The following is a 24,586-nucleotide window of genomic DNA, read 5'->3' as shown; positions in this document are numbered from 1 at the left end:
AGGACACGCAGATGGCAGGTCATTTACATACAAGCAGAAAAAAGTGGGCCCAGTATAGATCCCTGCGGAACGCCAGTGGACAAGCAGAGGGCGCCAGATTGATAATTAAGTATTCGCACACTTTGAGAGTGGTTGGAGAGATATGATTCTACCCATTTAAGTGCATCAGCAGAGAAATTAAAGGTGGATAACTTAGATAGAAGAACCCTGTGATTTACAGTGTCAAATGCTTTTCTGAGATCCAGAAAGACAGCACCAACAATGCCATGGTTATCTAGCAGTGATTTTATTTTTTCAATTAAGAAGCAATTAGCTGTCTCTTTTGAGTGGTTGGATCTGAATCCAAACTGCATTGGATGCAGGTGATAAGAGCTGTTGTTCAGGTGACGTATAATTTGCTCAGCTGCCCATTTCTCTGCAACTTTAGACATAATAGGAAGAATACTGATGGGCTTATAATTGCAGGGTGAATGGGGATCACCAGATTTGTAAATTGGTGAAATAACGGCAGATTTCCATACCCTTGGGAATTCACCCTGTGATATTGAGAGATTAATGATTTTGGTGATGGGTTTGGCTAATGCTGAACCAAGATCCTTAACCATTATTGTGTCCATCCCAAAATCATCTTTTGCTTTTGATGGCTTGAGGGATCTAATAATTTATGTGATATTTGATTCACTAACAATACTAAAATGGAAAGCTGGCTCTGTTTTGTTTGCCAAGCACAGATTAACCTGCTAGTTAATTAATAGTTGCTACAGAATCGACAAAGTATCGGTTAAGAGCTCCAGCTACTTCAGCTGGGTCCTTAGTCAGTTGGGTTGCTAGTATTGGTATTGTCACTACCTGGCTAGCTCGCATAAATGTTGCCTGTGTCTAGTGCAGGTGGCAATGCTGTTTTGGTTGCTGTGGCAACTAATTGCCATTTGGTAGCTTATCAGTTGGGCATAGGGAAGTAATGCGATGAGGGGTTTCTTCACTGAGCGCTTATCCTTTCATAAGGGCACAAGTATCTTGTGTTTATTTAATAGAGATATAGGACAGTGGATAGAGAATGGAAACCAGGGAGAGAGAGTGGGGAATGACGTGCTTGAAAGGGGCCAAGGGCTTGAATAGAACCCACGCTGCCTGCTTTGAGGAATACAGTGTCTCTACATGGAGCATGCAAATTAACCCCTAGGCCAACCAGCACAACTTAAAACCTCTGTTTTAACCTTCTAACAGAATTATTATCCACACTGCAGTAATCACATATACTCTGGGTTTTTGTGTAGTGTTTTGGATATTAGTGGTTTGGATTTTTTTTTGCAAATTATTGTCAGCATACCATAATCTTATTGCAGCAAATTACAGCCTTCTATTTCAGACCAAATACACCATTACTAGAGATTTAAATTGTGCTGAATGTGTTTGTTGAGTGTAAAGAGAGATTGTCATTGTGAGATGTTCATTCAACAGCCAGTGAATAAATAGTTGATAAATCTTCTGCCCTTATTAAATCATATTTATTTGTAAAACATTTTTTGACCAGACTAGACTAGAAGGTTAAACATAAAGAGGGCACTTGTTTTGGAAGCTTGATTTGGTCTAAGGGAGAGCATGGAAATACAACCTCCATCTTTCAAACATAGTGTATTTAAAGTGAGATCCTTAATAAACAATTCAGTTGTTTTAATTTTTTGTTAAAGACAGTTTAAAAGACAAAGCCAAACACTTACTCATTGAATGTATTCTTGTTAACCATTATTAAACTCAAGAGGGGAAAAAGTAGGGTATGAGGTAACCTGAGGCCAGATTGAAAAGAGGAGAGAATTTGTGTTAGAAGGTAAAATGTCCCTTTATGTGTTGATCTTTGGGATGAGTAACACTCTACCTCTGATAAAGGACCGGCACAAGCACGGATAAACCCCAAGCCATAGCCATGCAACAGTCAGTGCTGAATGTGTAAAGTTTAAAAAAAAAATGTGAAAAAGATTACACAATTTTAGTAGTGAAAATGCAGTTTAAAAAAAAGTCTGAATGCATGCATAGAACTTCCTGTTGTTGATCAAAAGAAAAATGAGAAAAAATGGGAAAGGCTTGTTTTATTTAGGATTCCTGTTGTCGCAAACAATGTTGCATACTGTGTTTTGATTTGCTTGATTTCATTTCAGTTCCTGTTCTTTTAAGGGCCATTCCTTGAATAAAGGAAAGAAAAAAAGAACACTGATTGCAACATCATTCGTATGATCCAGCACTAAGGCATCACACTGAGTCCTTGATACTTCTACCACAATGACTATCATAATGGTTTTGAAAGCTAAGTGATCTCTGGTAATGAGTCCTATTGAAAAGCCCTTTAAAACCAAATGACTGATTAGGAGTCCAATAGTTTTGTTCAAATAAACATTTTTACCGAGTTCCATCTGCCCCTCACAGATTTTCTGTCTCTATACCTCCTGTTTTTATCTGTTGCTATCTTTCCCAACTTTCTCCCTTTCTCAGTTTTCAAGTTTCAAGATGTGTTTCTGGGTGTTTCTCCTTCTCCCAGGCTCATCTCTGCCTTTCACCAGTGTATAAAGCAAACACCCTGATAACTGCAGTGGCTGAAATTGATGTGACATGTTTCAGATTTTTTTCCAGTCCTTTAATACTGCATCTTCCCTCCTCATCCCCGCCCTCTCTCTTTTCAATATCCCCGTGCATACTCCTCACTCACTTTCAGGGAGGTGAGCAATTCTAAAGCAAGCAAATGGATTCTATTCTGCAGGCTAGTTATTAAATTTGTTTGCAAATCTCTGCCCCCCTTGCCACTCACTGCCCCTCCCTCAACCTCCATCTCTTCACCCCTCCCTACTCTTCTCCCACAGTCCTTACTGTCATGAACATTCAGACCCATAAAATGCAATGAGAAATAGAGACAGGCTAATAGAGCAACAAAGAAATATGAACCATAAGCCTAAAAATAAAGAAAATAATTGAATACTCCTTATCCAAAACATGTAGCACTTTTTCTTTTAATAATAGGTTAGGTTGCTTTACTTTGTTTCTACTTGTCGGGTTTGCCTGTTTTTGCACACACACAATCAAGAACACAAGACACGATAGACTAAGTGACAGCAGTGCTCAGAAAAGAGAGAGGGTCACCCTTAGTAAAACAAGATAAATTAAACCATAGACGAACAATGAAACAAGAGATAGCCACAAACATCCGATTCGAGCACAAGACCTTCAAAGTCCCCTTCATCCATATCAGTTTGAAGTTAAAACATTCTTTCCGCCATTGTCGGTTCTTCTCAGCTTTCTCCACAGAGCCTGTTAGCATAGCTTCCAAGCAAGATTGCGGACGTTGCTTTTAGATTCTGGGAGTGAGGTCCCACCCACGGACTTTGGAGATTAGAATCCATCATGATGTCTTCTTGTACTTAAAGGGGTAGGGAGGCCAACCGCAGGATAGGATATCTCCCTGATGGAGTTTAGACACTGGTGTTAGTAGTGTTGAAGGAAGGATGGAGGAGGTGATAAGGAGTGGACTCCTGAGGAGCCAGACCGGCACAGTGTTGAGATGGATTGGTGTGAAGGAGGGTCACAGATATCAAACTGAAATAAGAAATGTTCAGAGCAAGAGAAATAAAGAGAAGAGACTTTCAAATTTGACAGCAGCAGGATGGTTGGTCGATAGAGGTAGTGGTGAAATCTGGTTGGTTTAGTACTTAAAGAGTAAACACCACTAATCAGCTGATCACCTGAGCATGAAGACAGCGGGAGAGGTAGAGAGGGAGTGACATGAATGAATGAGTATGAAAAAGTATTACTGCTTGAACTTGTGCTGAGCTTCATTTATACAAAGAATATGTTGAAGGGCAGAGAAGAGGTTTAAGGCACACAGACTAACAGCCTGTCACATGTGCCACAAGCATACACTGCAGACACAAACAAAGAGTATATGTATTCCACAAAACCTGAAAACCCACATACTGACATTTTAACCTGGACTATTTTCACTATTTCAAATGACAACCACACCAATAAAGATTGGTAAACAAGGGTAGTACTCTAAATTTCCCAGACAATGAGCAGAGTGCAACAAAACGTTTCCAAAGAAGCATCATGTTGTTTATCATGCCTACCAAGGCAGGGTGCACTGATAGGTAAGTACTACCAAATAAAAGCTTGTAGCATATCAACAATAGTGCAGTTTAACACAATATTTAGCCCACTTGACAGCCAAGAGCTCTCAATTGAAGGCACTATGTATTGCTGGTATCTTTGATTATTTTTACATATTTATTCAATTCAATTTAATAATTCCACATTAGCTTCCCGGATTCTGTCAGATATTGACATTTACAGCCTAACAAAAGCATGATAAATGACAATAATGTGCAAGACAGGAGTTTTCTTCATTAATACTAATCAATAATGCATTATATTTAAGACTATTAAAAGTGCAAGGTTTCTTTTTTTTCTTTCCTTTTTGGCCCTCAACCAAAGTAGGCATGTCCCTGACTAAGGGTTTATATAATCGGACCTAATTCGTCAGATGTTGCCTATAGTCAACTGACGGTCAAAAGCTTTGTTGTTGTGTTTTTGCGCTCATTGATCCATATTCTTATCTGAGTTAAACCACATAATTAAACTATTTGTCATTTAGATATGGAATAACAATTAATTCTATGATAGGACGTGATACAAGTACCATTTTTTGACAAAACCCAGGATTGAAACAGGGACCTTCAGATCTTCAATCTGACGCTCTCCCAACTGAGACATTGAGAATTAACAGGTTTTTGCTGAATCATGGACAAGGTTCCTATTTTAGAAATCATTTACTACAATTGGTGAGGAGATCTTGAAATCAAGTTGTTGTGCATCCAATCAAAGTACCATTTGTTGCAGAAAACCTGGGATCTTCAGCTCTTCAGTCTGACGCTCTCCCAACTGAGCTATTTTGGCACAAAGTGGTGCTCTGGACCAGTGGACAAAGACAATATTCATGAGTAAAAGACAATGAGAAGAATCAGGTTTTTGCTGAATCATGGACAAGGTTCATATTTTAGAAATCACTTAATATAATTGGTCAGGAGATCTTGAATTCAAGGTGTTGTGCACCCAAACAAAGTACCATTTTTTGCCGAAACCTGGGATTGAACGAGGGACCTTCAGATCTTCAATCTGACGCTCTCCCAACTGAGCTATTTCGGCACAAAGAGTTGCATTAGACCAGTGGACAAACACAATATTCAAGAGTAAAATACATTGAGAATTAACAGGTTTTTGTTGAATCATGGACAAGGTTCCTATTTTAGAAATCATTTAATACAATTGGTCAGGAGATCTTGAAATCAAGGTGTTGTACACCGAAACAAAGTACCATTTGTTAACGAAACCCGGGATTGAACCAAGGGCCTTGAGATCTTCAGTCTGACGCTCTCCCAACTGAGCTATTTTGGCACAAAGTGGTATACTGGACCAGTGTACAAGCACAATATTCATGACTAAAAGACATTGAGAAGAATCAGGTTTTTGCTGAATCATGGACAAGGTTCATATTTTAGAAATCACGTAATATAATTGGTCAGGAGATCTTGAATTCAAGGTGTTGTGCACCCAAACAAAGTACCATTTTTTGACAAAACCCAGGATCGAAACAGGGACCTTCAGATCTTCAATCTGACGCTCTCCCAACTGAGACATTGAGAATTAACAGGTTTTTGCTCAATCATGGACAAGGTTCCTATTTTAGAAATCATTTACTACAATTGGTGAGGAGATCTTGAAATCAAGTTGTTGTGCATCCAATCAAAGTACCATTTGTTGCAGAAAACCTGGGATCTTCAGATCTTCAGTCTGACGCTCTCCCAACTGAGCTATTTTGGCACAAAGTGGTGCTCTGGACCAGTGGACAAAGACAATATTCATGAGTAAAAGACAATGAGAATTAACAGGTTTTTGCTGAATCATGGACAAGGTTCCTATTTTAGAAATCATTTACTACAATTGGTCAGGAGATCTTGAAATCAAGGTGTTGTGCACCCAAACAAAGTACCATTTTTTGACGAAACCCGTGATCTTCAGATCTTCAGTCTGACGCTCTCTCAACTGAGACATTGAGAATTAACAGGTTTTTGCTGAATCATGGACAAGTTTCCTATTTTAGAAATAATTTACTACAATTGGTAAGGAGATCTTGAAATCAAGGTGTTGTGCACCCAAACAAAGTACCATTGGTTGCCGAAACCCTGGATTGAACCAGGGACCTTCAGAGCTTCAGTCTGACGCTCTCCCAACTGAGCTATTTCGGCACAAATAGGTGTATTGGACCAGTGGACAAACACAATATTCATGAGTAAAATACATTGAGAAGAAAAAGGTTTTTGCTGAATCATGGACAAGTTTTGGATTTTAGAAATCATTTACTACAATTGGTCAGGAGATCTTGAAATCAAGGTGTTGTGCACCCAAACAAAGTACCATTTGTTGCAGAAAACCCGGGATCTTCAGATCTTCAGTCTGACGCTCTCCCAACTGAGCTATTTCCGCAAAAAGTGGTGTACTGGACCAGTGGACAAACACAATATTCATGAGTAAAAGACATTGAGAATTAACAGGTTTTTGCTGAATCATGGACAAGGTTCCTATTTTAGAAATCATTTAATACAATTGGTCAGGAGATCTTGAAATCAAGGTGTTGTGCACCCAAACAAAGTACCATTTGTTGCCGAAACCCGGGATTGAACCTGGGATCTTCAGATCTTCAGTCTGACGCTCTCCCAACTGAGCTATTTCGGCACAAAGAGGTATACTGGACCAGTGGGCAAACACAATATTCATGAGTAAAATACATTGAGAAGAAACAGGTTTTTGCTGAATCATGGACAAGGTTTGGATTTTAGAAATCATTTACTACAATTGGTCAGGAGATCTTGAAATCAAGGTGTTGTGCACCCAAACAAAGTACCATTTTTTGACGAAACCCGGGATTGAACCTGGGACCTTCAGATCTTCAGTCTGACGCTCTCCCAACTGAGCTATTTCGGCACAAAGTGGTGCATTGGACCAGTGGACAAACACAATATTCATGCGTAAAATACATTGAGAAGAAACAGGTTTTTGCTGAATCATGGACAAGGTTTGGATTTTAGAAATCATTTACTACAATTGGTCAGGAGATCTTGAAATCAAGGTGTTGTGCACCCAAACAAAGTACCATTTTTTGACGAAACCCGTGATCTTGAGTCTGACGCTCTCCCAACTGAGACATTGAGAATTAACAGGTTTTTGCTGAATCATGGACAAGTTTCCTATTTTAGAAATCATTTACTACAATTGGTAAGGAGATCTTGAAATCAAGGTGTTGTGCACCCAAACAAAGTACCATCGGTTGCCGAAACCTGGGATCGAAGCAGGGACCTTCAGATCTTCAGTCTGACGCTCTCCCAACTGAGCTATTTCGGCACAAACAGGTGTATTGGACCAGTGGACAAACACAATATTCATGAGTAAAATACATTGAGAAGAAAAAGGTTTTTGCTGAATCATGGACAAGGGTCGGATTTTAGAAATCATTTACTACAATTGGTCAGGAGATCTTGAAATCAAGGTGTTGTGCACCCAAACAAAGTACCATTTGTTGCCGAAACCCGGGATTGAACCAGGGACCTTCAGATCTTCAATCTGACGCTCTCCCAACTGAGCTATTTCGGCACAAAGAGGTGCATTAGACCAGTGGACAAACACAATATTCATGAGTAAAATACATTGAGAATTAACAGGTTTTTGTTGAATCATGGACAAGGTTCCTATTTTAGAAATCATTTAATACAATTGGTCAGGAGATCTTGAAATCAAGGTGTTGTACAGCGAAACAAAGTACCATTTGTTAACGAAACCCGGGATTGAACCAAGGGCCTTGAGATCTTCAGTCTGACGCTCTCCCAACTGAGCTATTTTGGCACGAAGTGGTATACTGGACCAGTGTACAAGCACAATATTCATGACTAAAAGACATTGAGAAGAATCAGGTTTTTGCTGAATCATGGACGAGGTTCATATTTTAGAAATCACGTAATATAATTGGTCAGGAGATCTTGAATTCAAGGTGTTGTGCACCCAAACAAAGTACCATTTGTTGCCGAAACCCGGGATTGAACCTGGGATCTTCAGATCTTCAGTCTGACGCTCTCCCAACTGAGCTATTTCCGCAAAAAGTGGTGTACTGGACCAGTGGACAAACACAATATTCATGACTAAAAGACATTGAGAATTAACAGGTTTTTGCTGAATCATGGACAAGGTTCCTATTTTAGAAATCATTTACTACAATTGGTCAGGAGATCTTGAAATCAAGGTGTTGTGCATCCAATCAAAGTACCATTTGTTGCAGAAAACCCGGGATCTTCAGATCTTCAGTCTGACGCTCTCCCAACTGAGCTATTTCGGCACAAAGTGGTGTACTGGACCAGTGGACAAACACAATATTCATGAGTAAAATACATTGAGAAGAAACAGGTTTTTGCTGAATCATGGACAAGGTCCGGATTTTCGAAATCATTTACTACAATTGGTCAGGAGATCTTGAAATCAAGGTGTTGTGCATCCAAACAAAGTACCATTTGTTGCAGAAAACCAGGGACCTTCAGATCTTCAGTCTGACGCTCTCCCAACTGAGACATTAAGAATTAACAGGTTTTTGCTGAATCATGGACAAGGTTCCTATTTTAGAAATTATTTACTACAATTGCTAAGGAGATCTTGAAATCAAGGTGTTGTGCACCCAAACAAAGTACCATTGGTTGCCATAACCCGGGATTGAACAAGGGACCTTCAGATCTTCAGTCTGACGCTCTCCCAACTGAGCTATTTCAGCACAAACAGGTGTATTGGACCAGTGGACAAACACAATATTCATGAGTAAAATACATTGAGAAGAAACAGGTTTTTGCTGAATCATGGACAAGGTTCGGGTTTTAGAAATCATTTACTACAATTGGTCAGGAGATCTTGAAATCAAGGTGTTGTGCACCCAAACAAAGTACCATTTGTTGCCGAAACCCGGGATCGAACCAGGGACCTTCAGATCTTCAGTCTGACGCTCTCCCAACTGAGCTATTTCGGCACAAAGAGGTGTATCGGACCAGTGGACAAACACAATATTCATGAGTAAAATAAATTGAGAAGAAACAGGTTTTTGCTGAATCATGGACAAGGTTCGGATTTTAGAAATCATTTACTAAAATTGGTCAGGAGATCTTGAAATCAAGGTGTTGTGCACCCAAACAAAGTACCATTTGTTGCCGAAACCCGGGATTGAACCAGGGACCTTCAGACCTTCTGTCTGACGCTCTCCTAACTGAGCTATTTCGGCACAAAGAGGTTTATTGGACCAGTGGACAAACACAATATTCATGAGTAAAATACATTGAGAAGAAACAGGTTTTTGCTGAATCATGGACAAGGTTCCTATTTTAGAAATCATTTACTACAATTGGTCAGGAGATCTTGAAATCAAGGTGTTGTGCACCCAAACAAAGTACCATTTGTTGCCGAAACCCGGGATTGAACCAGGGACCTTCAGACCTTCTGTCTGACGCTCTCCTAACTGAGCTATTTTGGCACAAAGAGGTGTATTGGACCAGTGGACAAACACAATATTCATGAGTAAAATACATTGAGAAGAAACAGGTTTTTGCTGAATCATGGACAAGGTTCCTATTTTAGAAATCATTTACTACAATTGGTCAGGAGATCTTGAAATCAAGGTGTTGTGCACCCAAACAAAGTACCATTTGTTGCCGAAACCCGGGATCCAACCAGGGACCTTCAGATCTTCAGTCTGACGCTCTCCCAACTGAGCTATTTCGGCACAAAGTGGTATACTGGACCAGTGGACAAACACAATATTCATGAGTAAAATACATTGAGAAGAAAAAGGATTTTGCTGAATCATGGATAAGGTTCCTATTTTAGAAATCATTTACTACAATTGGTCAGGAGATCTTGAAATCAAGGTGTTGTGCATCCAATCAAAGTACCATTTGTTGCAGAAAACCCGGGATCTTCAGATCTTCAGTCTGACGCTCTCCCAACTAAGCTATTTCGGCACAAAGTGGTGTACTGGACCAGTGGACAAACACAATATTCATGAGTAAAATACATTGAGAAGAAAAAGGTTTTTGCTGAATCATGGACAAGGTCCGGATTTTAGAAATCATTTACTACAATTGGTCAGGAGATCTTGAAATCAAGGTGTTGTGCATCCAAACAAAGTACCATTTGTTGCAGAAAACCAGGGACCTTCAGATCTTCAGTCTGACGCTCTCCCAACTGAGCTATTTCGGCACAAAGAGGAATACTGGACCAGTGGACAAACACAATATTCATGAGTAAAAGACATTGAGAATTAACAGGTTCTTGCTGAATCATGGTCAAGGTTCCTATTTCAGAAATCATTTACTATAATTGGTCAGGAGATCTTGAAATCAAGGTGTTGTGCACCCAAACAAAGTACCATTTTTTGACGAAACCCGTGATCTTCAGACTGACGCTCTCCCAACTGAGACATTGAGAATGAACAGGTTTTTGCTGAATCATGGACAAGTTTGCTATTTTAGAAATCATTTACTACAATTGTTAAGGAGATCTTGAAATCAAGGTGTTGTGCACCCAAACAAAGTACCATTTGTTGCCGAAACCCGGGATCGAACCAGGGACCTTCAGATCTTCAGTCTGACGCTCTCCCAACTGAGCTATTTCGGCACAAAGAGGTGTATTGGACCAGTGGACAAACACAATATTCATGAGTAAAATAAATTGAGAAGAAACAGGTTTTTGCTGAATCATGGACAAGGTTCGGATTTCAGAAATCATTTACTAAAATTGGTCAGGAGATCTTGAAATCAAGGTGTTGTGCACCCAAACAAAGTACCATTTTTTGACGAAACCCGTGATCTTCAGATCTTCAGTCTGACGCTCTCCCAACTGAGACATTGAGAATTAACAGGTTTTTGCTGAATCATGGACAAGTTTCCTATTTTAGAAATCATTTACTACAATTGGTCAGGAGATCTTGAAATCAAGGTGTTGTGCACCCAAACAAAGTACCATTTGTTGCCGAAACCCGGGATTGAACCAGGGACCTTCAGACCTTCTGTCTGACGCTCTCCTAACTGAGCTATTTCGGCACAAAGAGGTGTATTGGACCAGTGGACAAACACAATATTCATGAGTAAAATACATTGAGAAGAAACAGGTTTTTGCTGAATCATGGACAAGGTTCCTATTTTAGAAATCATTTACTACAATTGGTCAGGAGATCTTGAAATCAAGGTGTTGTGCACCCAAACAAAGTACCATTTGTTGCCGAAACCCGGGATTGAACCAGGGACCTTCAGACCTTCTGTCTGACGCTCTCCTAACTGAGCTATTTCGGCACAAAGTGGTATACTGGACCAGTGGACAAACACAATATTCATGGGTAAAATACATTGAGAAGAAACAGGTTTTTGCTGAATCATGGACAAGGTTCCTATTTTAGAAATCATTTACTACAATTGGTCAGGAGATCTTGAAATCAAGGTGTTGTGCACCCAAACAAAGTACCATTTGTTGCCGAAACCCGGGATCGAACCAGGGACCTTCAGATCTTCAGTCTGACGCTCTCCCAACTGAGCTATTTCGGCACAAAGTGGTATACTGGACCAGTGGACAAACACAATATTCATGAGTAAAATACATTGAGAAGAAAAAGGATTTTGCTGAATCATGGATAAGGTTCCTATTTTAGAAATCATTTACTACAATTGGTCAGGAGATCTTGAAATCAAGGTGTTGTGCATCCAATCAAAGTACCATTTGTTGCAGAAAACCCGGGATCTTCAGATCTTCAGTCTGACGCTCTCCCAACTAAGCTATTTCGGCACAAAGTTGTGTACTGGACCAGTGGACAAACACAATATTCATGAGTAAAATACATTGAGAAGAAACAGGTTTTTGCTGAATCATGGACAAGGTCCGGATTTTAGAAATCATTTACTACAATTGGTCAGGAGATCTTGAAATCAAGGTGTTGTGCATCCAAACAAAGTACCATTTGTTGCAGAAAACCAGGGACCTTCAGATCTTCAGTCTGACGCTCTCCCAACTGAGCTATTTCGGCACAAAGAGGAATACTGGACCAGTGGACAAACACAATATTCATGAGTAAAAGACATTGAGAATTAACAGGTTCTTGCTGAATCATGGTCAAGGTTCCTATTTCAGAAATCATTTACTATAATTGGTCAGGAGATCTTGAAATCAAGGTGTTGTGCACCCAAACAAAGTACCATTTTTTGACGAAACCCGAGATCTTCAGACTGACGCTCTCCCAACTGAGACATTGAGAATGAACAGGTTTTTGCTGAATCAAGGACAAGTTTGCTATTTTAGAAATCATTTACTACAATTGTTAAGGAGATCTTGAAATCAAGGTGTTGTGCACCCAAACAAAGTACCATTGGTTGCAGAAACCCGGGATTGAACCAGGGACCTACAGATCTTCTGTCTGACGTTCTCCCAACTGAGCTATTTCCGCACAAAGAGGTTTATTGGACCAGTGGACAAACACAATATTCATGAGTAAAATAAATTGAGAAGAAACAGGTTTTTGCTGAATCATGGACAAGGTTCGGATTTCAGAAATCATTTACTAAAATTGGTCAGGAGATCTTGAAATCAAGGTGTTGTGCACCCAAACAAAGGACCATTGGTTGCCGAAACCCGGGATCGAACAAGGGACCTTCAGATCTTCAGTCTGACGCTCTCCCAACTGAGCTATTTCGGCACAAAGTGGTGTACTGGACCAGTGGACAAACACAATATTCATGAGTAAAATACATTGAGAAGAAACAGGTTTTTGCTGAATCATGGACAAGGTCCGGATTTTAGAAATCATTTACTACAATTGGTCAGGAGATCTTGAAATCAAGGTGTTGTGCATCCAAACAAAGTACCATTTGTTGCAGAAAACCAGGGACTTTCAGATCTTCAGTCTGACGCTCTCCCAACTGAGCTATTTCGGCACAAAGAGGAATACTGGACCAGTGGACAAACACAATATTCATGAGTAAAAGACATTGAGAATTAACAGGTTCTTGCTGAATCATGGTCAAGGTTCCTATTTCAGAAATCATTTACTATAATTGGTCAGGAGATCTTGAAATCAAGGTGTTGTGCACCCAAACAAAGTACCATCGGTTGCCGAAACCCGGGATCGAACCAGGGACCTTCAGCTCTTCAGTCTGACGCTCTCCCAACTGAGCTATTTCGGCACAAACAGGTGTATTGGACCAGTGGACAAACACAATATTCATGAGTAAAATACATTGAGAAGAAACAGGTTTTTGCTGAATCATGGACAAGGTCCGGATTTTAGAAATCATTTACTACAATTGGTCAGGAGATCTTGAAATCAAGGTGTTGTGCATCCAAACAAAGTACCATTTGTTGCAGAAAACCAGGGACCTTCAGATCTTCAGTCTGACGCTCTCCCAACTGAGACATTAAGAATTAACAGGTTTTTGCTGAATCATGGACAAGGTTCCTATTTTAGAAATCATTTACTACAATTGGTAAGGAGATCTTGAAATCAAGGTGTTGTGCACCCAAACAAAGTACCATTGGTTGCCGAAACCCGGGATCGAACAAGGGACCTTCAGATCTTCAGTCTGACGCTCTCCCAACTGAGCTATTTCGGCACAAAGTGGTGTACTGGACCAGTGGACAAACACAATATTCATGAGTAAAATACATTGAGAAGAAACAGGTTTTTGCTGAATCATGGACAAGGTCCGGATTTTAGAAATCATTTACTACAATTGGTCAGGAGATCTTGAAATCAAGGTGTTTTGCATCCAAACAAAGTACCATTTGTTGCAGAAAACCAGGGACCTTCAGATCTTCAGTCTGACGCTCTCCCAACTGAGCTATTTCGGCACAAAGAGGAATACTGGACCAGTGGACAAACACAATATTCATGAGTAAAAGACATTGAGAATTAACAGGTTCTTGCTGAATCATGGTCAAGGTTCCTATTTCAGAAACCATTTACTATAATTGGTCAGGAGATCTTGAATTCAAGGTGTTGTGCACCCAAACAAAGTACCATTTGTTGCCGAAACCCGGGATCGAACCAGGGACCTTCAGATCTTCAGTCTGACGCTCTCCCAACTGAGCTATTTTGGCACAAAGAGGTTTATTGGACCAGTGGAAAAACACAATATTCATGAGTAAAATAAATTGAGAAGAAACAGGTTTTTGCTGAATCATGGACAAGGTTCGGATTTTAGAAATCATTTACTACAATTGGTAAGGAGATCTTGAAATCAAGGTGTTGTGCACCCAAACAAAGTACCATCGGTTGCCGAAACCCGGGATCGAACCAGGGACCTTCAGATCTTCAGTCTGACGCTCTCCCAACTGAGCTATTTCGGCACAAACAGGTGTATTGGACCAGTGGACAAACACAATATTCATGAGTAAAATACATTGAGAAGAAACAGGTTTTTGCTGAATCATGGACAAGGTCCGGATTTTAGAAATCATTTACTACAATTGGTCAGGAGATCTTGAAATCAAGGTGTTGTGCATCCAAACAAAGTACCATTTGTTGCAGAAAACCAGGGACCTTCAGATCTTCAGTCTGACGCTCTCCCAAGTGAGACATTAAGAATTAACAGGTTTTTGGTGAATCATGGACAAGGTTCCTATTTTAGAAATCATTTACTACAATTGGTAAGGAGATCTTGAAATCAAGGTGTTGTGCACCCAAACAAAGTACCATTGGTTGCCGAAACCCGGGATCGAACAAGGGACCTTCAGATCTTCAGTCTGACGCTCTCCCAACTGAGCTATTTCGGCACAAAGTGGTGTACTGGACCAGTGGACAAACACAATATTCATGAGTAAAATACATTGAGAAGAAACAGGTTTTTGCTGAATCATGGACAAGGTCTGGATTTTAGAAATCATTTACTACAATTGGTCAGGAGATCTTGAAATCAAGGTGTTGTGCATCCAAACAAAGTACCATTTGTTGCAGAAAACCAGGGATCTTCAGATCTTCAGTCTGACGCTCTCCCAACTGAGCTATTTCGGCACAAAGAGGAATACTGGACCAGTGGACAAACACAATATTCATGAGTAAAAAACATTGAGAATTAACAGGTTCTTGCTGAATCATGGTCAAGGTTCCTATTTCAGAAACCATTTACTATAATTGGTCAGGAGATCTTGAATTCAAGGTGTTGTCCACCCAAACAAAGTACCATTTGTTGCCGAAACCCGGGATTGAACCAGGGACCTTCAGATCTTCAGTCTGACGCTCTCCCAACTGAGCTATTTCGGCACAAAGAGGTTTATTGGACCAGTGGACAAACACAATATTCATGAGTAAAATAAATTGAGAAGAAACAGGTTTTTGCTGAATCATGGACAAGGTCCGGATTTTAGAAATCATTTACTACAATTGGTAAGGAGATCTTGAAATCAAGGTGTTGTGCACCCAAACAAAGTACCATCGGTTGCCGAAACCCGGGATCGAACCAGGGACCTTCAGATCTTCAGTCTGACGCTCTCCCAACTGAGCTATTTCGGCACAAACAGGTGTATTGGACCAGTGGACAAACACAATATTCATGAGTAAAATACATTGAGAAGAAACAGGTTTTTGCTGAATCATGGACAAGGTCCGGATTTTAGAAATCATTTACTACAATTGGTCAGGAGATCTTGAAATCAAGGTGTTGTGCATCCAAACAAAGTACCATTTGTTGCAGAAAACCAGGGACCTTCAGATCTTCAGTCTGACGCTCTCCCAAGTGAGACATTAAGAATTAACAGGTTTTTGGTGAATCATGGACAAGGTTCCTATTTTAGAAATCATTTACTACAATTGGTAAGGAGATCTTGAAATCAAGGTGTTGTGCACCCAAACAAAGTACCATTGGTTGCCGAAACCCGGGATCGAACAAGGGACCTTCAGATCTTCAGTCTGACGCTCTCCCAACTGAGCTATTTCGGCACAAAGTGGTGTACTGGACCAGTGGACAAACACAATATTCATGAGTAAAATACATTGAGAAGAAACAGGTTTTTGCTGAATCATGGACAAGGTCTGGATTTTAGAAATCATTTACTACAATTGGTCAGGAGATCTTGAAATCAAGGTGTTGTGCATCCAAACAAAGTACCATTTGTTGCAGAAAACCAGGGATCTTCAGATCTTCAGTCTGACGCTCTCCCAACTGAGCTATTTCGGCACAAAGAGGAATACTGGACCAGTGGACAAACACAATATTCATGAGTAAAAAACATTGAGAATTAACAGGTTCTTGCTGAATCATGGTCAAGGTTCCTATTTCAGAAACCATTTACTATAATTGGTCAGGAGATCTTGAATTCAAGGTGTTGTCCACCCAAACAAAGTACCATTTGTTGCCGAAACCCGGGATCGAACCAGGGACCTTCAGATCTTCAGTCTGACGCTCTCCCAACTGAGCTATTTCGGCACAAAGAAGTTTATTGGACCAGTGGACAAACACAATATTCATGAGTAAAATAAATTGAGAAGAAACAGGTTTTTGCTGAATCATGGACAAGGTCCGGATTTTAGAAATCATTTACTACAATTGGTAAGGAGATCTTGAAATCAAGGTGTTGTGCACCCAAACAAAGTACCATCGGTTGCCGAAACCCGGGATCGAACCAGGGACCTTCAGATCTTCAGTCTGACGCTCTCCCAACTGAGCTATTTCGGCACAAACAGGTGTATTGGACCAGTGGACAAACACAATATTCATGAGTAAAATACATTGAGAAGAAACAGGTTTTTGCTGAATCATGGACAAGGTCCGGATTTTAGAAATCATTTACTACAATTGGTCAGGAGATCTTGAAATCAAGGTGTTGTGCATCCAAACAAAGTACCATTTGTTGCAGAAAACCAGGGACCTTCAGATCTTCAGTCTGACGCTCTCCCAACTGAGACATTAAGAATTAACAGGTTTTTGCTGAATCATGGACAAGGTTCCTATTTTAGAAATCATTTACTACAATTGGTAAGGAGATCTTGAAATCAAGGTGTTGTGCACCCAAACAAAGTACCATTGGTTGCCGAAACCCGGGATCGAACAAGGGACCTTCAGATCTTCAGTCTGACGCTCTCCCAACTGAGCTATTTCGGCACAAAGTGGTGTACTGGACCAGTGGACAAACACAATATTCATGAGTAAAATACATTGAGAAGAAACAGGTTTTTGCTGAATCATGGACAAGGTCCGGATTTTAGAAATCATTTACTACAATTGGTCAGGAGATCTTGAAATCAAGGTGTTGTGCATCCAAACAAAGTACCATTTGTTGCAGAAAACCAGGGACCTTCAGATCTTCAGTCTGACGCTCTCCCAACTGAGCTATTTCGGCACAAAGAGGAATACTGGACCAGTGGACAAACACAATATTCATGAGTAAAAGACATTGAGAATTAACAGGTTCTTGCTGAATCATGGTCAAGGTTCCTATTTCAGAAATCATTTACTATAATTGGTCAGGAGATCTTGAATTCAAGGTGTTGTCCACCCAAACAAAGTACCATTTGTTGCCGAAACCCGGGATCGAACCAGGGACCTTCAGATCTTCAGTCTGACGCTCTCCCAACTGAGCTATTTCGGCACAAAGAGGTTTATTGGACCAGTGGACAAACACAATATTCATGAGTAAAATAAATTGAGAAGAAACAGGTTTTTGCTGAATCATGGACAAGGTCCGGATTTTAGAAATCATTTACTACAATTGGTAAGGAGATCTTGAAATCAAGGTGTTGTGCACCCAAACAAAGTACCATCGGTTGCCGAAACCCGGGATCGAACCAGGGACCTTCAGATCTTCAGTCTGACGCTCTCCCAACTGAGCTATTTCGGCACAAACAGGTGTATTGGACCAGTGGACAAACACAATATTCATGAGTAAAATACATTGAGAAGAAACAGGTTTTTGCTGAATCATGGACAAGGTCCGGATTTTAGAAATCATTTACTACAATTGGTCAGGAGATCTTGAAATCAAGGTGTTGTGCATCCAAACAAAGTACCATTTGTTGCAGAAAACCAGGGACCTTCAGATCTTCAGTCTGACGCTCTCCCAACTGAGACATTAAGAATTAACAGGTTTTTGCTGAATCATGGACAAGGTTCCTATTTTAGAAATCATTTACTACAATTGGTAAGGAGATCTTGAAATCAAGGTGTTGTGCACCCAAACAAAGTACCATTGGTTGCCGAAACCCGGGATCGAACAAGGGACCTTCAGATCTTCAGTCTGACGCTCTCCCAACTGAGCTATTTCGGCACAAAGTGGTGTACTGGACCAGTGGACAAACACAATATTCATGAGTAAAATACATTGAGAAGAAACAGGTTTTTGCTGAATCATGGACAAGGTCCGGATTTTAGAAATCATTTACTACAATTGGTCAGGAGATCTTGAAATCAAGGTGTTGTGCATCCAAACAAAGTACCATTTGTTGCAGAAAACCAGGGACCTTCAGATCTTCAGTCTGACGCTCTCCCAACTGAGCTATTTCGGCACAAAGAGGAATACTGGACCAGTGGACAAACACAATATTCATGAGTAAAAGACATTGAGAATTAACAGGTTCTTGCTGAATCATGGTCAAGGTTCCTATTTCAGAAATCATTTACTATAATTGGTCAGGAGATCTTGAATTCAAGGTGTTGTGCACCCAAACAAAGTACCATTTGTTGCCGAAACCCGGGATCGAACCAGGGACCTTCAGATCTTCAGTCTGACGCTCTCCCAACTGAGCTATTTCGGCACAAAGAGGTTTATTGGACCAGTGGACAAACACAATATTCATGAGTAAAATAAATTGAGAAGAAACAGGTTTTTGCTGAATCATGGACAAGGTTCGGATTTTAGAAATCATTTACTACAATTGGTAAGGAGATCTTGAAATCAAGGTGTTGTGCACCCAAACAAAGTACCATCGGTTGCCGAAACCCGGGATCGAACCAGGGACCTTCAGATCTTCAGTCTGACGCTCTCCCAACTGAGCTATTTCGGCACAAACAGGTGTATTGGACCAGTGGACAAACACAATATTCATGAGTAAAATACATTGAGAAGAAACAGGTTTTTGCTGAATCATGGACAAGGTCCGGATTTTAGAAATCATTTACTACAATTGGTCAGGAGATCTTGAAATCAAGGTGTTGTGCATCCAAACAAAGTACCATTTGTTGCAGAAAACCAGGGACCTTCAGATCTTCAGTCTGACGCTCTCCCAAGTGAGACATTAAGAATTAACAGGTTTTTGGTGAATCATGGACAAGGTTCCTATTTTAGAAATCATTTACTACAATTGGTAAGGAGATCTTGAAATCAAGGTGTTGTGCACCCAAACAAAGTACCATTGGTTGCCGAAACCCGGGATCGAACAAGGGACCTTCAGATCTTCAGTCTGACGCTCTCCCAACTGAGCTATTTCGGCACAAAGTGGTGTACTGGACCAGTGGACAAACACAATATTCATGAGTAAAATACATTGAGAAGAAACAGGTTTTTGCTGAATCATGGACAAGGTCTGGATTTTAGAAATCATTTACTACAATTGGTCAGGAGATCTTGAAATCAAGGTGTTGTGCATCCAAACAAAGTACCATTTGTTGCAGAAAACCAGGGATCTTCAGATCTTCAGTCTGACGCTCTCCCAACTGAGCTATTTCGGCACAAAGAGGAATACTGGACCAGTGGACAAACACAATATTCATGAGTAAAAATCATTGAGAATTAACAGGTTCTTGCTGAATCATGGTCAAGGTTCCTATTTCAGAAACCATTTACTATAATTGGTCAGGAGATCTTGAATTCAAGGTGTTGTCCACCCAAACAAAGTACCATTTGTTGCCGAAACCCGGGATTGAACCAGGGACCTTCAGATCTTCAGTCTGACGCTCTCCCAACTGAGCTATTTCGGCACAAAGAGGTTTATTGGACCAGTGGACAAACACAATATTCATGAGTAAAATAAATTGAGAAGAAACAGGTTTTTGCTGAATCATGGACAAGGTCCGGATTTTAGAAATCATTTACTACAATTGGTAAGGAGATCTTGAAATCAAGGTGTTGTGCACCCAAACAAAGTACCATCGGTTGCCGAAACCCGGGATCGAACCAGGGACCTTCAGATCTTCAGTCTGACGCTCTCCCAACTGAGCTATTTCGGCACAAACAGGTGTATTGGACCAGTGGACAAACACAATATTCATGAGTAAAATACATTGAGAAGAAACAGGTTTTTGCTGAATCATGGACAAGGTCCGGATTTTAGAAATCATTTACTACAATTGGTCAGGAGATCTTGAAATCAAGGTGTTGTGCATCCAAACAAAGTACCATTTGTTGCAGAAAACCAGGGACCTTCAGATCTTCAGTCTGACGCTCTCCCAACTGAGACATTAAGAATTAACAGGTTTTTGCTGAATCATGGACAAGGTTCCTATTTTAGAAATCATTTACTACAATTGGTAAGGAGATCTTGAAATCAAGGTGTTGTGCACCCAAACAAAGTACCATTGGTTGCCGAAACCCGGGATCGAACAAGGGACCTTCAGATCTTCAGTCTGACGCTCTCCCAACTGAGCTATTTCGGCACAAAGTGGTGTACTGGACCAGTGGACAAACACAATATTCATGAGTAAAATACATTGAGAAGAAACAGGTTTTTGCTGAATCATGGACAAGGTCTGGATTTTAGAAATCATTTACTACAATTGGTCAGGAGATCTTGAAATCAAGGTGTTGTGCATCCAAACAAAGTACCATTTGTTGCAGAAAACCAGGGATCTTCAGATCTTCAGTCTGACGCTCTCCCAACTGAGCTATTTCGGCACAAAGAGGAATACTGGACCAGTGGACAAACACAATATTCATGAGTAAAAAACATTGAGAATTAACAGGTTCTTGCTGAATCATGGTCAAGGTTCCTATTTCAGAAACCATTTACTATAATTGGTCAGGAGATCTTGAATTCAAGGTGTTGTCCACCCAAACAAAGTACCATTTGTTGCCGAAACCCGGGATCGAACCAGGGACCTTCAGATCTTCAGTCTGACGCTCTCCCAACTGAGCTATTTCGGCACAAAGAAGTTTATTGGACCAGTGGACAAACACAATATTCATGAGTAAAATAAATTGAGAAGAAACAGGTTTTTGCTGAATCATGGACAAGGTCCGGATTTTAGAAATCATTTACTACAATTGGTAAGGAGATCTTGAAATCAAGGTGTTGTGCACCCAAACAAAGTACCATCGGTTGCCGAAACCCGGGATCGAACCAGGGACCTTCAGATCTTCAGTCTGACGCTCTCCCAACTGAGCTATTTCGGCACAAACAGGTGTATTGGACCAGTGGACAAACACAATATTCATGAGTAAAATACATTGAGAAGAAACAGGTTTTTGCTGAATCATGGACAAGGTCCGGATTTTAGAAATCATTTACTACAATTGGTCAGGAGATCTTGAAATCAAGGTGTTGTGCATCCAAACAAAGTACCATTTGTTGCAGAAAACCAGGGACCTTCAGATCTTCAGTCTGACGCTCTCCCAACTGAGACATTAAGAATTAACAGGTTTTTGCTGAATCATGGACAAGGTTCCTATTTTAGAAATCATTTACTACAATTGGTAAGGAGATCTTGAAATCAAGGTGTTGTGCACCCAAACAAAGTACCATTGGTTGCCGAAACCCGGGATCGAACAAGGGACCTTCAGATCTTCAGTCTGACGCTCTCCCAACTGAGCTATTTCGGCACAAAGTGGTGTACTGGACCAGTGGACAAACACAATATTCATGAGTAAAATACATTGAGAAGAAACAGGTTTTTGCTGAATCATGGACAAGGTCCGGATTTTAGAAATCATTTACTACAATTGGTCAGGAGATCTTGAAATCAAGGTGTTGTGCATCCAAACAAAGTACCATTTGTTGCAGAAAACCAGGGACCTTCAGATCTTCAGTCTGACGCTCTCCCAACTGAGCTATTTCGGCACAAAGAGGAATACTGGACCAGTGGACAAACACAATATTCATGAGTAAAAGACATTGAGAATTAACAGGTTCTTGCTGAATCATGGTCAAGGTTCCTATTTCAGAAATCATTTACTATAATTGGTCAGGAGATCTTGAATTCAAGGTGTTGTCCACCCAAACAAAGTACCATTTGTTGCCGAAACCCGGGATCGAACCAGGGACCTTCAGATCTTCAGTCTGACGCTCTCCCAACTGAGCTATTTCGGCACAAAGAGGTTTATTGGACCAGTGGACAAACACAATATTCATGAGTAAAATAAATTGAGAAGAAACAGGTTTTTGCTGAATCATGGACAAGGTCCGGATTTTAGAAATCATTTACTACAATTGGTAAGGAGATCTTGAAATCAAGGTGTTGTGCACCCAAACAAAGTACCATCGGTTGCCGAAACCCGGGATCGAACCAGGGACCTTCAGATCTTCAGTCTGACGCTCTCCCAACTGAGCTATTTCGGCACAAACAGGTGTATTGGACCAGTGGACAAACACAATATTCATGAGTAAAATACATTGAGAAGAAACAGGTTTTTGCTGAATCATGGACAAGGTCCGGATTTTAGAAATCATTTACTACAATTGGTCAGGAGATCTTGAAATCAAGGTGTTGTGCATCCAAACAAAGTACCATTTGTTGCAGAAAACCAGGGACCTTCAGATCTTCAGTCTGACGCTCTCCCAAGTGAGACATTAAGAATTAACAGGTTTTTGGTGAATCATGGACAAGGTTCCTATTTTAGAAATCATTTACTACAATTGGTAAGGAGATCTTGAAATCAAGGTGTTGTGCACCCAAACAAAGTACCATTGGTTGCCGAAACCCGGGATCGAACAAGGGACCTTCAGATCTTCAGTCTGACGCTCTCCCAACTGAGCTATTTCGGCACAAAGTGGTGTACTGGACCAGTGGACAAACACAATATTCATGAGTAAAATACATTGAGAAGAAACAGGTTTTTGCTGAATCATGGACAAGGTCCGGATTTTAGAAATCATTTACTACAATTGGTCAGGAGATCTTGAAATCAAGGTGTTGTGCATCCAAACAAAGTACCATTTGTTGCAGAAAACCAGGGACCTTCAGATCTTCAGTCTGACGCTCTCCCAACTGAGCTATTTCGGCACAAAGAGGAATACTGGACCAGTGGACAAACACAATATTCATGAGTAAAAGACATTGAGAATTAACAGGTTCTTGCTGAATCATGGTCAAGGTTCCTATTTCAGAAATCATTTACTATAATTGGTCAGGAGATCTTGAATTCAAGGTGTTGTGCACCCAAACAAAGTACCATTTGTTGCCAAAACCCGGGATCGAACCAGGGACCTTCAGATCTTCAGTCTGACGCTCTCCCAACTGAGCTATTTCGGCACAAAGAGGTTTATTGGACCAGTGGACAAACACAATATTCATGAGTAAAATAAATTGAGAAGAAACAGGTTTTTGCTGAATCATGGACAAGGTTCGGATTTTAGAAATCATTTACTACAATTGGTAAGGAGATCTTGAAATCAAGGTGTTGTGCACCCAAACAAAGTACCATCGGTTGCCGAAACCCGGGATCGAACCAGGGACCTTCAGATCTTCAGTCTGACGCTCTCCCAACTGAGCTATTTCGGCACAAACAGGTGTATTGGACCAGTGGACAAACACAATATTCATGAGTAAAATACATTGAGAAGAAACAGGTTTTTGCTGAATCATGGACAAGGTCCGGATTTTAGAAATCATTTACTACAATTGGTCAGGAGATCTTGAAATCAAGGTGTTGTGCATCCAAACAAAGTACCATTTGTTGCAGAAAACCAGGGACCTTCAGATCTTCAGTCTGACGCTCTCCCAAGTGAGACATTAAGAATTAACAGGTTTTTGGTGAATCATGGACAAGGTTCCTATTTTAGAAATCATTTACTACAATTGGTAAGGAGATCTTGAAATCAAGGTGTTGTGCACCCAAACAAAGTACCATTGGTTGCCGAAACCCGGGATCGAACAAGGGACCTTCAGATCTTCAGTCTGACGCTCTCCCAACTGAGCTATTTCGGCACAAAGTGGTGTACTGGACCAGTGGACAAACACAATATTCATGAGTAAAATACATTGAGAAGAAACAGGTTTTTGCTGAATCATGGACAAGGTCTGGATTTTAGAAATCATTTACTACAATTGGTCAGGAGATCTTGAAATCAAGGTGTTGTGCATCCAAACAAAGTACCATTTGTTGCAGAAAACCAGGGATCTTCAGATCTTCAGTCTGACGCTCTCCCAACTGAGCTATTTCGGCACAAAGAGGAATACTGGACCAGTGGACAAACACAATATTCATGAGTAAAAAAAATTGAGAATTAACAGGTTCTTGCTGAATCATGGTCAAGGTTCCTATTTCAGAAACCATTTACTATAATTGGTCAGGAGATCTTGAATTCAAGGTGTTGTCCACCCAAACAAAGTACCAT

General features: G+C 40.4%; 46 non-coding genes across 46 annotated transcripts; all 46 read right to left on the bottom strand.

Annotated features, from left to right (window-relative positions):
- Positions 1-5,114: 5,114 nt before the first annotated feature.
- On the bottom strand, positions 5,115-5,187 carry trnaf-gaa (transfer RNA phenylalanine (anticodon GAA)). Its single transcript has one exon. It is a non-coding gene; the product is annotated as a tRNA-Phe (tRNA).
- Positions 5,188-6,214: 1,027 nt separating this feature from the next.
- trnaf-gaa (transfer RNA phenylalanine (anticodon GAA)) lies at positions 6,215-6,287 on the bottom strand. The gene has a single exon. It is a non-coding gene; the product is annotated as a tRNA-Phe (tRNA).
- Positions 6,288-6,701: 414 nt separating this feature from the next.
- trnaf-gaa (transfer RNA phenylalanine (anticodon GAA)) lies at positions 6,702-6,774 on the bottom strand. Its single transcript has one exon. It is a non-coding gene; the product is annotated as a tRNA-Phe (tRNA).
- A 176-nt stretch (positions 6,775-6,950) lies between these two features.
- trnaf-gaa (transfer RNA phenylalanine (anticodon GAA)) lies at positions 6,951-7,023 on the bottom strand. The gene has a single exon. It is a non-coding gene; the product is annotated as a tRNA-Phe (tRNA).
- A 344-nt stretch (positions 7,024-7,367) lies between these two features.
- On the bottom strand, positions 7,368-7,440 carry trnaf-gaa (transfer RNA phenylalanine (anticodon GAA)). Its single transcript has one exon. It is a non-coding gene; the product is annotated as a tRNA-Phe (tRNA).
- Positions 7,441-7,616: 176 nt separating this feature from the next.
- On the bottom strand, positions 7,617-7,689 carry trnaf-gaa (transfer RNA phenylalanine (anticodon GAA)). The gene has a single exon. It is a non-coding gene; the product is annotated as a tRNA-Phe (tRNA).
- A 425-nt stretch (positions 7,690-8,114) lies between these two features.
- On the bottom strand, positions 8,115-8,187 carry trnaf-gaa (transfer RNA phenylalanine (anticodon GAA)). The gene has a single exon. It is a non-coding gene; the product is annotated as a tRNA-Phe (tRNA).
- A 591-nt stretch (positions 8,188-8,778) lies between these two features.
- On the bottom strand, positions 8,779-8,851 carry trnaf-gaa (transfer RNA phenylalanine (anticodon GAA)). The gene has a single exon. It is a non-coding gene; the product is annotated as a tRNA-Phe (tRNA).
- Positions 8,852-9,027: 176 nt separating this feature from the next.
- On the bottom strand, positions 9,028-9,100 carry trnaf-gaa (transfer RNA phenylalanine (anticodon GAA)). Its single transcript has one exon. It is a non-coding gene; the product is annotated as a tRNA-Phe (tRNA).
- Positions 9,101-9,276: 176 nt separating this feature from the next.
- trnaf-gaa (transfer RNA phenylalanine (anticodon GAA)) lies at positions 9,277-9,349 on the bottom strand. Its single transcript has one exon. It is a non-coding gene; the product is annotated as a tRNA-Phe (tRNA).
- A 176-nt stretch (positions 9,350-9,525) lies between these two features.
- On the bottom strand, positions 9,526-9,598 carry trnaf-gaa (transfer RNA phenylalanine (anticodon GAA)). Its single transcript has one exon. It is a non-coding gene; the product is annotated as a tRNA-Phe (tRNA).
- Positions 9,599-9,774: 176 nt separating this feature from the next.
- trnaf-gaa (transfer RNA phenylalanine (anticodon GAA)) lies at positions 9,775-9,847 on the bottom strand. Its single transcript has one exon. It is a non-coding gene; the product is annotated as a tRNA-Phe (tRNA).
- Positions 9,848-10,667: 820 nt separating this feature from the next.
- On the bottom strand, positions 10,668-10,740 carry trnaf-gaa (transfer RNA phenylalanine (anticodon GAA)). Its single transcript has one exon. It is a non-coding gene; the product is annotated as a tRNA-Phe (tRNA).
- A 352-nt stretch (positions 10,741-11,092) lies between these two features.
- Positions 11,093-11,165, bottom strand: trnaf-gaa (transfer RNA phenylalanine (anticodon GAA)). The gene has a single exon. It is a non-coding gene; the product is annotated as a tRNA-Phe (tRNA).
- Positions 11,166-11,341: 176 nt separating this feature from the next.
- trnaf-gaa (transfer RNA phenylalanine (anticodon GAA)) lies at positions 11,342-11,414 on the bottom strand. The gene has a single exon. It is a non-coding gene; the product is annotated as a tRNA-Phe (tRNA).
- A 176-nt stretch (positions 11,415-11,590) lies between these two features.
- On the bottom strand, positions 11,591-11,663 carry trnaf-gaa (transfer RNA phenylalanine (anticodon GAA)). The gene has a single exon. It is a non-coding gene; the product is annotated as a tRNA-Phe (tRNA).
- A 1,069-nt stretch (positions 11,664-12,732) lies between these two features.
- trnaf-gaa (transfer RNA phenylalanine (anticodon GAA)) lies at positions 12,733-12,805 on the bottom strand. The gene has a single exon. It is a non-coding gene; the product is annotated as a tRNA-Phe (tRNA).
- A 414-nt stretch (positions 12,806-13,219) lies between these two features.
- trnaf-gaa (transfer RNA phenylalanine (anticodon GAA)) lies at positions 13,220-13,292 on the bottom strand. Its single transcript has one exon. It is a non-coding gene; the product is annotated as a tRNA-Phe (tRNA).
- Positions 13,293-13,645: 353 nt separating this feature from the next.
- On the bottom strand, positions 13,646-13,718 carry trnaf-gaa (transfer RNA phenylalanine (anticodon GAA)). Its single transcript has one exon. It is a non-coding gene; the product is annotated as a tRNA-Phe (tRNA).
- Positions 13,719-14,132: 414 nt separating this feature from the next.
- trnaf-gaa (transfer RNA phenylalanine (anticodon GAA)) lies at positions 14,133-14,205 on the bottom strand. Its single transcript has one exon. It is a non-coding gene; the product is annotated as a tRNA-Phe (tRNA).
- A 176-nt stretch (positions 14,206-14,381) lies between these two features.
- trnaf-gaa (transfer RNA phenylalanine (anticodon GAA)) lies at positions 14,382-14,454 on the bottom strand. The gene has a single exon. It is a non-coding gene; the product is annotated as a tRNA-Phe (tRNA).
- A 353-nt stretch (positions 14,455-14,807) lies between these two features.
- On the bottom strand, positions 14,808-14,880 carry trnaf-gaa (transfer RNA phenylalanine (anticodon GAA)). The gene has a single exon. It is a non-coding gene; the product is annotated as a tRNA-Phe (tRNA).
- Positions 14,881-15,294: 414 nt separating this feature from the next.
- Positions 15,295-15,367, bottom strand: trnaf-gaa (transfer RNA phenylalanine (anticodon GAA)). The gene has a single exon. It is a non-coding gene; the product is annotated as a tRNA-Phe (tRNA).
- A 176-nt stretch (positions 15,368-15,543) lies between these two features.
- Positions 15,544-15,616, bottom strand: trnaf-gaa (transfer RNA phenylalanine (anticodon GAA)). Its single transcript has one exon. It is a non-coding gene; the product is annotated as a tRNA-Phe (tRNA).
- Positions 15,617-15,969: 353 nt separating this feature from the next.
- trnaf-gaa (transfer RNA phenylalanine (anticodon GAA)) lies at positions 15,970-16,042 on the bottom strand. The gene has a single exon. It is a non-coding gene; the product is annotated as a tRNA-Phe (tRNA).
- A 414-nt stretch (positions 16,043-16,456) lies between these two features.
- On the bottom strand, positions 16,457-16,529 carry trnaf-gaa (transfer RNA phenylalanine (anticodon GAA)). Its single transcript has one exon. It is a non-coding gene; the product is annotated as a tRNA-Phe (tRNA).
- Positions 16,530-16,705: 176 nt separating this feature from the next.
- Positions 16,706-16,778, bottom strand: trnaf-gaa (transfer RNA phenylalanine (anticodon GAA)). Its single transcript has one exon. It is a non-coding gene; the product is annotated as a tRNA-Phe (tRNA).
- Positions 16,779-17,131: 353 nt separating this feature from the next.
- Positions 17,132-17,204, bottom strand: trnaf-gaa (transfer RNA phenylalanine (anticodon GAA)). Its single transcript has one exon. It is a non-coding gene; the product is annotated as a tRNA-Phe (tRNA).
- A 414-nt stretch (positions 17,205-17,618) lies between these two features.
- Positions 17,619-17,691, bottom strand: trnaf-gaa (transfer RNA phenylalanine (anticodon GAA)). Its single transcript has one exon. It is a non-coding gene; the product is annotated as a tRNA-Phe (tRNA).
- Positions 17,692-17,867: 176 nt separating this feature from the next.
- On the bottom strand, positions 17,868-17,940 carry trnaf-gaa (transfer RNA phenylalanine (anticodon GAA)). The gene has a single exon. It is a non-coding gene; the product is annotated as a tRNA-Phe (tRNA).
- A 353-nt stretch (positions 17,941-18,293) lies between these two features.
- trnaf-gaa (transfer RNA phenylalanine (anticodon GAA)) lies at positions 18,294-18,366 on the bottom strand. The gene has a single exon. It is a non-coding gene; the product is annotated as a tRNA-Phe (tRNA).
- Positions 18,367-18,780: 414 nt separating this feature from the next.
- trnaf-gaa (transfer RNA phenylalanine (anticodon GAA)) lies at positions 18,781-18,853 on the bottom strand. Its single transcript has one exon. It is a non-coding gene; the product is annotated as a tRNA-Phe (tRNA).
- A 176-nt stretch (positions 18,854-19,029) lies between these two features.
- On the bottom strand, positions 19,030-19,102 carry trnaf-gaa (transfer RNA phenylalanine (anticodon GAA)). Its single transcript has one exon. It is a non-coding gene; the product is annotated as a tRNA-Phe (tRNA).
- Positions 19,103-19,455: 353 nt separating this feature from the next.
- On the bottom strand, positions 19,456-19,528 carry trnaf-gaa (transfer RNA phenylalanine (anticodon GAA)). The gene has a single exon. It is a non-coding gene; the product is annotated as a tRNA-Phe (tRNA).
- A 414-nt stretch (positions 19,529-19,942) lies between these two features.
- Positions 19,943-20,015, bottom strand: trnaf-gaa (transfer RNA phenylalanine (anticodon GAA)). Its single transcript has one exon. It is a non-coding gene; the product is annotated as a tRNA-Phe (tRNA).
- A 176-nt stretch (positions 20,016-20,191) lies between these two features.
- On the bottom strand, positions 20,192-20,264 carry trnaf-gaa (transfer RNA phenylalanine (anticodon GAA)). The gene has a single exon. It is a non-coding gene; the product is annotated as a tRNA-Phe (tRNA).
- Positions 20,265-20,617: 353 nt separating this feature from the next.
- On the bottom strand, positions 20,618-20,690 carry trnaf-gaa (transfer RNA phenylalanine (anticodon GAA)). The gene has a single exon. It is a non-coding gene; the product is annotated as a tRNA-Phe (tRNA).
- Positions 20,691-21,104: 414 nt separating this feature from the next.
- Positions 21,105-21,177, bottom strand: trnaf-gaa (transfer RNA phenylalanine (anticodon GAA)). The gene has a single exon. It is a non-coding gene; the product is annotated as a tRNA-Phe (tRNA).
- A 176-nt stretch (positions 21,178-21,353) lies between these two features.
- On the bottom strand, positions 21,354-21,426 carry trnaf-gaa (transfer RNA phenylalanine (anticodon GAA)). Its single transcript has one exon. It is a non-coding gene; the product is annotated as a tRNA-Phe (tRNA).
- A 353-nt stretch (positions 21,427-21,779) lies between these two features.
- On the bottom strand, positions 21,780-21,852 carry trnaf-gaa (transfer RNA phenylalanine (anticodon GAA)). Its single transcript has one exon. It is a non-coding gene; the product is annotated as a tRNA-Phe (tRNA).
- A 414-nt stretch (positions 21,853-22,266) lies between these two features.
- trnaf-gaa (transfer RNA phenylalanine (anticodon GAA)) lies at positions 22,267-22,339 on the bottom strand. Its single transcript has one exon. It is a non-coding gene; the product is annotated as a tRNA-Phe (tRNA).
- A 176-nt stretch (positions 22,340-22,515) lies between these two features.
- trnaf-gaa (transfer RNA phenylalanine (anticodon GAA)) lies at positions 22,516-22,588 on the bottom strand. The gene has a single exon. It is a non-coding gene; the product is annotated as a tRNA-Phe (tRNA).
- A 353-nt stretch (positions 22,589-22,941) lies between these two features.
- On the bottom strand, positions 22,942-23,014 carry trnaf-gaa (transfer RNA phenylalanine (anticodon GAA)). Its single transcript has one exon. It is a non-coding gene; the product is annotated as a tRNA-Phe (tRNA).
- A 414-nt stretch (positions 23,015-23,428) lies between these two features.
- On the bottom strand, positions 23,429-23,501 carry trnaf-gaa (transfer RNA phenylalanine (anticodon GAA)). The gene has a single exon. It is a non-coding gene; the product is annotated as a tRNA-Phe (tRNA).
- A 176-nt stretch (positions 23,502-23,677) lies between these two features.
- Positions 23,678-23,750, bottom strand: trnaf-gaa (transfer RNA phenylalanine (anticodon GAA)). The gene has a single exon. It is a non-coding gene; the product is annotated as a tRNA-Phe (tRNA).
- A 353-nt stretch (positions 23,751-24,103) lies between these two features.
- Positions 24,104-24,176, bottom strand: trnaf-gaa (transfer RNA phenylalanine (anticodon GAA)). Its single transcript has one exon. It is a non-coding gene; the product is annotated as a tRNA-Phe (tRNA).
- Positions 24,177-24,586: the final 410 nt, after the last annotated feature.

Source organism: Labrus mixtus, chromosome 9 (genome assembly GCF_963584025.1).
Source record: "Labrus mixtus chromosome 9, fLabMix1.1, whole genome shotgun sequence".
NCBI classification, from domain to species: Eukaryota; Metazoa; Chordata; class Actinopteri; order Labriformes; family Labridae; genus Labrus; species Labrus mixtus.
Note: the sequence above shows the minus strand (reverse complement) of the source record. Positions and strands in the feature narration are given on the sequence as shown.